At 38.2% G+C, this 10,106-nt stretch overlaps 2 pseudogenes; one reads left to right on the forward strand and one right to left on the reverse strand.

Annotated features, from left to right (window-relative positions):
* Positions 1–772: 772 nt before the first annotated feature.
* LOC123951499 lies at positions 773–8,165 on the reverse strand (annotated as a pseudogene).
* On the forward strand, positions 7,751–7,862 carry LOC123952423 (annotated as a pseudogene).
* Positions 8,166–10,106: the final 1,941 nt, after the last annotated feature.

The following is a 10,106-nucleotide window of genomic DNA, read 5'->3' on the forward strand; positions in this document are numbered from 1 at the left end:
CTGCTGAAATCAAGGTTATCTTGGTAAAAGGGGCAGGTAGATCCTGTGGTTTTTGCTAATTTCATTCCCATATTTAAAAGGGTTGTTATTTACCTGGGAAGGCACAAAAGTCACCTTGGGGAGTAGTCAAAGTGCTAATAAGATTTGTACAGGGAGAGGCAACCAATTCCATGTGACTGAGTGACAACAATGGAAAATGGACTTGGAGGACCAACCAGTGTGGATCTGATAGTCCTGGGGAGGGTGGTGGAGTGGGAAACTCCAGAGGCTCAGGTCCTTAGAAAATTAGGTCACGGCAACAGTCCAAGTGTGGGAGAAGAGAAGGTATCAGAAGGGCGGGAACAACAAAAACATACTGTATCTCACATTTCACAACTTTATGGGGGGTCATGATCATTCCTGAGATGTGTTATGACACATGATAGTCAATATGCATTAACCATTGTGAGTTAAAGTTATAAACCTGTAAAACCACATGGTTTTATTCAGAGTTTAGATTTATCTTTTTATCTAGCTATTTTTCCATATATCAACAGATAAAAATATGAAGATATATATCCCATAAGTTTTAAACATAGTTGTATCTTTTAAAAATATATATTTATACTCTGTGCGTGGCCTGTGTGTGGGTGTGTGCAGTAAAGTTTATTTACATTATGCTCTATCATGTCAATCACTTCTCAGTCCTGAGAGTTGGTATTTACATGCAAGCATTTTGCACATTCCTGGGACATACTTTCTTCCCCTCAAACAATAACAAACCAGGGTACAATCAATATGATGGTTGCATAGCTGAATGGAAATCTTGCTTTTTGAGGGTCTCATCTGGGATTTTTGAGTGACTTGCATCCAGAATCAGCCAGTGGCAATTCATGGGAGACTCGTTCAGCTCTTCATTTTTCACCATAAGCTCCTTAATCCTCTGATATGCAAATGAAGATGTGGATCTTCTAGGGCAGGTCTTCATCTCAGTTTTTGGCTAGAGCTGTGGTTTTCTCAGGTGTAGCCAAGTTTCACCTGGGCATCCAGTGGTCACAGGCATAAAAGGAAGGTTACGTCCATTTCCATTTACTGCACAGCCACAGCTGTAGCCAGAAAGAGAATAGCAGGTGTGCTGTTTCTCATACCAGTTGGCTAAAGTAACTCTGGTGGGTCTGCAACTCTGGCTTCACTCTTTCATAGTACCATTAATAGTTATTTTGTTGAAATATGCCAACAAAATAAGCTACAAAGTAAATATTTATATCTATTGATATCAGTTCTTTTAAATTCATCCTTTACATTCATTCATTCATTCATTCAATACATTTTTATTGTATATCCATTATGTATCAGACATTGCTTCAGGGGCTGACTGTTCAAGTATGAATTACTCCATCCCTACCATAAAGGAACACACAGTCTACTAGGAAAGAAAGATATTATTACTACAAAATGTCTCTGTGGAGGATTGCCAGGTAAAATGCAAGATGCCTGGTTAAAAAGTGAATAATTTTTTAGTACAAAATAATTTTAGCACACTATGATGTACTATATTTAGTGAATAATTTTTGGTATAATGAATAATTTTTTAGTACAAAGTAATATTTTAGTGCACTCCATGCACTTTTTGGGACATATTTATATTAAAAAATTATTATCTGAAATTCAAGCTCAACTGGATGTCCTGTATTTTTATTTGCTAAAGCTGACCATCTCACTTTGATGTGTCTGGGAATTTTCTAATGTAAGACCTAATCATTTGTGGTTGTGAAATGTCCAGGTTTCCCATTAGTTTCCTTACTCTACAAATTATTTCCAAAGTATCTCTAATATGAATAAAGTTAGGGGCAGATGGGAGAAGAAGGAGAGTACTTTCTCTGCAGAATCTGCTTAGCTCATAAATTCAAAAGAAGTGCTAGGAAACTAAGACTATTGTACAGTCACTAAATAAAAGATGGAATTAAAGGGGAAGTAAAGTATCTGTACTTCTTATACTATGGCGGTAACAAGTTGTTCCTGTTTGACTCACATACACTATTGCTTATTTTTATTCATTGTCACTGACAAATATATGTGAGTCGACGTAATTAGGTTGGATTGCTTAAATGCTTACAGGTTGAGAAAGTAATTGTTATTTGTTTTGAAACAAAAGACAGTTTTTGGAATTATAAGATGTTTGTCAGAAGGAGATCATGTTACTTGAAGCTCTGTATTTTAGATTGTGAAGATAGATTTATCTTGTGTTTGGTATCTTAACAAACTTTGTTCACTCTGATTGACACAATGGCATTTACTTATGGCAACTTGTAGTGAAATTTCTGAAAAGAGTTAAGAGTAATTTTACTTTCTGTAACATAGTTAGTCCTTTTATTTGGATTTGGCCTACTAGTAACTTTCTACCTAATAAGCAATTATTTCCTACCTGCCCAATGACTCTCAGGAGTTTAGTTAGATGGCCTGTTTCTGCCTTTTCCTAGGCCGAAAACTGGTAAGGCTACTTGGTGATAAGTCTAGAGTTGAGTGTGATGTGGTAGTCTGAGTCCATTTGAAAGAAGCATAACTATGATTAAGAGAAAACCATAGGTATACTACGTACTTTGCCTTTTAGTGTCTTATTATGATCGACTACAAAATAACTTATTGTGTGCAAAGTATATAATTCAGTGATTAAAATTGTAATAAAAATACAAAAAAATAGGAATCATTTTTGTCCATGTCAGAAAGATTTAGCATAGTACAAGATTCAGCATAATTCTTCCTCTGTATATATTAGTAGAATATTAGTATTCTACTATATAGATAAATATATATATATCTGTATAGATATATATATCTACTATATATATTCTAATATACTCGGTATATTAGTAGAATAATCTTTTTTCATATTTTATGTATTCTCACTTTAAAATAGTTTAAAATTAAAATTATAGTCAAAACATAACCATATACCTTGAAAACTATTTGTGGATGAATATTGCTTAAATGTAATCAGAAATGTGCCATGTTGTTAACTGTTGGTTGTGTTAAGATAATTGTTCATTGTACTCTAGAAGACATGATTCCTCTTCTGCATTGTGCTGATCCTAAGATAATGACTGATATTTCAACATCTACAAATCTGGCTCCCTTCTCCCTACCTCACAACCATCCCTATTGTGAAACAGAATAATCATATTTTTCTTTTACCCCAACAACATCATCTGAACTCCATTATTCAAATAAGTTCCAAGGGCATGTGTCTTCAAATTTGTATTGCATTACAAAGACCCAGATGGCTGAATTTAGGTTTAATAAACCTAAATGCTACTTCGATTTCCTTGCCATTTAAAGGTGAAAATGTACTTCCCCCTACCAGATACAAGCATGGGATTTCAAGTCTTCCAACAAGCTTAATTTAAAATCAATATTTGTCTGCTCTCTGGGTCTTTGAAAAATCTCCAAGATGGTGTTAGAGTAGAAAGCAAACATGTAAAACAAGTTCTGCAGATCAGAAAATCAGTACTGGACTGGGTCATTCAAATGAGCTGCTGTATTTCAAATGTATAAACATTTCTGATAATTAGTCATTTAGCTGTTTCTTGCCTATCTCCAGTCAAAAATAATGTAAAACCACTCTAGATGATCCATTATACTTTTGACATTAAAAACCACTTTGTTCGTCTATATTTTTAGCCAAAATATGATCTCTTTTTAACTGCCCTCCATTTGATTTTAGGAACCCAGAACAAATCTCTTCCCTTCTGTTGTAGAAAAAAAATCTGTTTTCATCTAAACCCAAATAATGAGATTTCCCTTCTCTTTATAAACTTGATCTGAACCCCAACTCTTCTGGGGCCAAGATCCATCAGTTCTTTGAATCTCTCTCTCCAAGTTTATTCTTATCATCAAGCTATTAAACTATTTTCTTCCAGTAAAAAAAAAAAATCCTTTACTGCATGTCTCATTATATAATTATAGTACCAGGTATGTCTTCCTTCACAATTTTCTTGTAAGAATAGACCATAATCATTATCTCCATTTCCTTACCTTCCTATTTCTCTTGAAGCACTAACATTAGGTTTCTGCCTTCCTTATTCCATTTAGAGTGGTCTTTAAAAGGTAAAAAAATCACATTCTAATACCTTGCAATTACAGTGCACCCCAAACTAAAAACTCATCATTCCTCCCCAAATGGTATTTTCTAGAACCCATGACATTGAAAAGTCTCCTTAGCTGTTCTTTCTCACCCCTCCAATCTAATCAGTCATCAAGTTTCATAGCTTACTCTTAAATTCTATTCTGTTTCTATCATTGTTGCTTCACATAAGCAGTGGGCCTGGCATACATAGTCAGTGATAAATAATATATATATATTATATATATATAATATATGAACTAACTTATCGAAGAAGGGCAGCTCTTAGGCCAGTTCTACGAACTACTTCTCGTGGTTGCTTATAACAAGGTTCCAGAAACCTCCTTGATGTTCCCTTGTCAGTTCCTGGTCACTAACCTAGACCGACCCTCAGACTAAGGAGGCATTCCCCGCTCCCTTGATGACAGACTTAGACTATACATAACACATTTGCGGACTTGGAACTTACGCGAGTAGTTTTTGTTCTTCAACTGACAGCGTGGCTAGAAGACCTAGAATACCCCCAGTGCATTCCTAGCCTATTATAATCTTACCCTCTCCTCTTCCTTCACAATTAACTTCTCCACTGATTCTACTCAGGCGGAAGACCAGCCAGGCCTGAGAACTTCAAATTTTCCCCAATGTTTCCAGTGGCAATATTTGGCCTTTATTTATTCTAAGTTTGGAGAGTTAAAAAATATCTGTATTTCTGGGCTGTTGCAAAACCCTGACATTTGCCATTGGCCATTCCCGATAAGCATGAACTTTTACTTGCATTATTTCTAGACAGCTTCTTCTGTTCTTTAAAATAGGAAGAGAAGCTGAGGAGTCCCATAGCCCTAGAGGATTGTCTTATTACTCTCATAAGAAAGGATATAACTCAGGTAATGTGCAGTTGAGAAGCTGGTGTAAACATAAATCAAAGTTCTAGAAAACTATGATCAACCCTCTACTGAATCTCCTTTTATCCCAATAGTGATTCTAGCCACGCTAACATTGTAACATCAGTAGGTGCTGAGCATTGCTCTAAAGATGCTGTATGTAACTGTTCAATCCTCTAGCAAATGAGGTGTGTGACATTACCATTTTTCTTATCTCATTAGAAAAAAAAAAAGAGAGACAAATTATTTGTCCAGTTACATAGATTGTAAGTGACAGACCTTGGGCATGAACTCATACACTTAATTATTAATCTACACCGCCTCTCCCTGAAGACAATCAAGATATCCTATGCCAAGTAATCCCTTCCCAAACTCAGACCGGTGCCTTCCATGGTCAGAGACATGTTCCTGCCTTGCTTTCCGGATACACAGTACACTCCACAAAGCTTGCTGCAAGTCATTGTCAGTAACATGAACAACGTGTGATGTGAGAGTACATGCCATTTCAGGAATTCCAATGTGTTGTTTGCCTAAAGACTCCTACTGGGCACCTGAGGTTGAGGGTCTCTGCGTTCAGCTCGGGTTGTGATCCCAGGGTCCTGGAATCGAGTCCTGCATCTGGCTCCCGGCTCTGTGGGGAATGTGCTTCTCCCTCTACTCTTCCCCCCTGTTCGGGAGCTCTCTCTTTCCTTCTCTAAAATAAATAAATAGGGGCGCCTGGGTGGCTCAATGGTAAAGGCTCTGCCTTCTGCTCGGGTCATGATCCCAGAGTCCTGGGATTGAGCCCGGCAACGGGCTCTCTGCTCAGATTGAACCCAGCAACGGGCTCTCTGCTCAGCGGGGAGCCTGTTTCCTCCTCTCTCTCTCTCTCTCTCTCTCTCTCGTCTCTCTGCCTGCCTCTCTGCCTACTTGTGATCTCTGTCTGTCAAATAAATAAATAAAATCTTTAGAAAACCAAAATATAAAAAACCAACCTATTATTATTATTTTTTTTAATTTTGATTTTATTTTATTTTTTTATTATTTTTTTTCCATTTTATGTATTTTTTCAGCGTAACAGTATTCATTCTTTTTGCACAACACCCAGTGCTCCATGCAAAACGTGCCCTCCCCATTACCCACCACCTGTTCCCCCAACCTCCCACCCCTGACCCTTCAAAACCCTCAGGTTGTTTTTCAGAGTCCATAGTCTCTTATGGTTCGCCTCGCCTCCCCAATGCCCATAGCCCGCTCCCCCTCTCCCAATCCCACCTCCCCCCAGCAACCCCCAATTTGTTTTGTGAGATTAAGAGTCATTTATGGTTTGTCTCCCTCCCAATCCCATCTTGTTTCATTTATTCTTCTCCTATCCCCCTACCCCCCCATGTTGCTTCTCCATGTCCTCATATCAGGGAGATCATATGATAGTTGTCTTTCTCCGATTGACTTATTTCACTAAGCATGATACGCTCTAGCTCCATCCACGTCGTGGAGAAAGGGGAACCCTCCTCCACTGTTGGTGGGAATGCAAGCTGGTGCAACCACTCTGGAAAACAGCATGGAGGTTCCTCAAAATGTTGAAAATAGAACTACCCTATGACCCAGCAATTGCACTACTGGGTATTTACCCTAAAAAAACCAACCTATTATTAGCGTGAGAAGAATTCAGTAACTCTCCCTTATCTGCACTTTCTCTTTCTGCAGTGTCACTTCCCAGCCATCAACCGTGGTCTGTAGATGGATGATCCTCCTTCTGATGAATAGGCAGGAAGTCAAAGGAAGCTTAACTTTAAGTCAGAACGCTCCGTCATTACCTCGCTTAGTCTCGTGGAGGCGTTTTATCATCTCTCATTGCAAGGAGGGTGAGTACAGGGCAGTAAGGTTTTAAGAGTGAGACCGCATTCACGTAACTTTTATTACAGTCTCTTATCATTGTTCTAGTTGATTATTACTTATTGTTGATACTCTCTCACTGTGCCTATTTTATAAAAGGACTTTATCGTGGGTGTGTAGGGGTAGGAAAAGCATAGTATATATAAGGTTCAACACTATCCAGGCACCCATCAGGGGCCTTGGACTGTATCTCCCGCGGAGAAGTGGGGATTGCTGTACTGGCTTGTTTCTCTTCGGTTATCTATGTAGATTTATTTGGAACTAATCCCTGCAAAAATGTGGGAAATCAATGTAGGAGAACTGAGCAGAAGGAGACATCAAAATTAGAGAACAAGGGAATGTCATTAGGAACTTTGATTTCTAACCTGAGGCCCCTACCACCTGGTAAATTTCCAAAATCTTATCAGAAAACAGATAATGACAGTAATATTTATTCTCTCGACCATTAACTCTGTGTTAAATATTCTTGCCTGTACATTATCTTTACTTACTCCCAAACCCCACAAATTAGATGTCTCATTCCCCATTTTGTAGATGTTTTCCAAGGCTGCAAGAATTTAGCATTACTCAGAATCAAAGAACTTGTGGTAGTAGAATTGAATGAAAAACCGAGTTTCTCTGGTTCCAGTGTGTGTGCTTTTTCCATTAGCCTGCTTTGAATTGTCCGTCATAGGAAGGCATCTTTTTCAAGAAATGGTAGTGCAATACTTACTGTTATCACCAGTGAGGATTTGTGGTGCAGACGGAGTCGACAAGATTCCTGCTAGCTTTATATTCCAAAGAAACTGGCTCTTTATCGCGTTTATGCCTATACCTCTTCATATATGTATGTTTGACAAACTGAAATTGGAGGATTGATCAAGCACATTTAGTAGGGTGAAGAAAAGCCTATGGATAGATCCTTTTGTAGTTCGTAAACGTGATGATTGGGTGATCGGGTATTCATGGTACTGTGTGACATGTGCCTCCCTCAAACCTTATTACCACCTTTGCACATTACCAGTTTGATGTGGGAAAAAGAAAGAATGAGAGAGAGAGAAGAGAGAGAAAGAAATGCCTAAGGGCAACTAAAGACGAAAACCAAAATGGAGAAATAGGTTATGCATAGTGAGTATATCAGTCAGGCTGGGCTAGGTTATAATACAGTCACAACAACAAAAAATTAAACTCTCTGTGACCAGACAAAACTTTGTTTCTTGCTCACTTGAAGCCAGTTGAGGGTTCAAGTGACTTTCCAGGCTGTCTGCCTTGAGTGTCGTTGTTTGACAGTCCAGTCTGCTTTGAGCTTTCGCCAACTGCTTCTCAACATGCATTTTCACAATTTCAGAGAAGGAGAGTGCTGGTGGGCTTTGCACTGTCAACTTAAATATCTCAACACAGACAAGACATGTATCACTTCACTTCCAGCCCATTGGCTCTCCAATGTGCCTAGAAGGAAAAGAGAAACAATCAGGGGTGTGTCATAGAGGTATCTCCTACACAGAGCAAAAACTGGAAAAGAGAAAGAGAAAGAAAGAAAATAGAAAACATCGGTAGAGTATACTGTTTTATGATTGCATAATGCCTTGATAATTGTTTTTTCTATCTTAGGTTCTGAATGTTGAAAATTATTCCACAGTCTTTCAGGGCAAAAATAGTTGCATCTCCCCTGTTAAAGTTGAAACAGTTCAGTAAATGTTAACCTGTACGCTCCAACGCTCTTTGAGAAGTTGCTCCATCCCTGAAGGCTTTTTGTAGGAGGTTGAAGAGTTGGATGAATAAGAGTAAAGAGACTGACTATGACAGCAGAGCAAACAGTTTGTATTACAAAAGCAAATCACTTCTCTGATTCTTTCCTACCTTTTTTCTTTTACCTTTGAAATGAAAAGTGTTGATTCCATTTATATACTTTAAGCTCATGAAGGCATGAACTCATTGCTTATATTTATAACAGCACCAGTCATTCTGTCACTGCTTAGAAAATGAAAAATGATTTCACCACTTTTACCTGGAGCCCCATTTTTTTTTCATTTTACAGGGAGAATATAGTTTTAAAGAAAATGGTTGCTAGAAATAAGAGCCTGAGGAAAGAACACGGTCCTTCAGCTCACTTGGGGAGCGTCCTTTTCTTCTCTGTTGTACTTCCCAGAGCTAATGTAGTCTGAGTGACATACAAAGGGAATTGGCTTTACAGTTTCATATACTTGTAACAGGTTGTTGAAGAATATAAACTTATCCAGGTAAAAATATAAGAAACTTAAAATTTTTTCACTAACTGGGTACCTGGGTAGCTCAGTTGGTTAAGCCACTGCCTTCAGCTCAGGTCATGATCCTGGAATCCCAGGATCAAGTCCCGCATCAGGCTCCCAGCTCCACAGGGAGTCTGCTTCTCCCTCTGACCTTCTCCCCTCTCATGCTTGCACTCTCTCTCTCTCTTTCAAATAAATAAATAAAATCTTAAAAAAATATATTTTTCACGAACATTTACTATGCTATAAATTATGTTTTCTGTCTCTTACTGCATCTTTGTCAGAGTCTGTAAATTTTCTAGGCACTTTATTTTTATTTTTTATTTTTTAAAATTTTAATTAACATATAATGTATTATTTGCCCCAGGGGTTCAGGTCTGTGAGTCATCAGGCTTACACATTTCATAGCACTCACCATAGCAAATACCCTCCCAATGTCCATAACTCAGCCACCCTATCCCTACACTCCCCCACCCCCCAGCAACCCTCACTTTGTTTTGTGAGATAAAGAGCCTCTTATGGTTTGTCTCCCTTCTGATTCCATCTTGTTTCATTTTTTCCTTCCCTAACCTCCATGACTCCCCGCCCTACCTCTCAAATTCCTCATATCAGAGAGATCATGTGATAATTGTCTTTCTCTGATTGACTTATTTCACCTAGCATAATACCCTCTAGTTCATCCACATCATTGCCAATGGCGAGATTCCATTTCTTTTGATGGCTGCATAGTATTCCATTGTAGATATATACCACATCTTCTTTATCCATTCATCTGTTGATGGACATCTAGGTTCTTTCCATAGTTTGGCTATTGTGGACATTTTGCTGCTATAAACATTCGGGTGCACGTGCCCCTTTGGATCACTACATTTGTATCAGGTACTTTTGTTTAATAAAATCCTGATCAAGTCTAGAACATCAATATCTTATGGATTCAAAGCTCTTCTTCTCCAGGGATAAGGTCGAGTAACTTGGTGCTAGTGTATTCTTCTTATAGGATTCAACTCCTAAATCTTATAAAAGTTC

Source organism: Meles meles, chromosome 10, assembly GCF_922984935.1.
Source record: "Meles meles chromosome 10, mMelMel3.1 paternal haplotype, whole genome shotgun sequence".
Taxonomy (NCBI): domain Eukaryota; kingdom Metazoa; phylum Chordata; class Mammalia; order Carnivora; family Mustelidae; genus Meles; species Meles meles.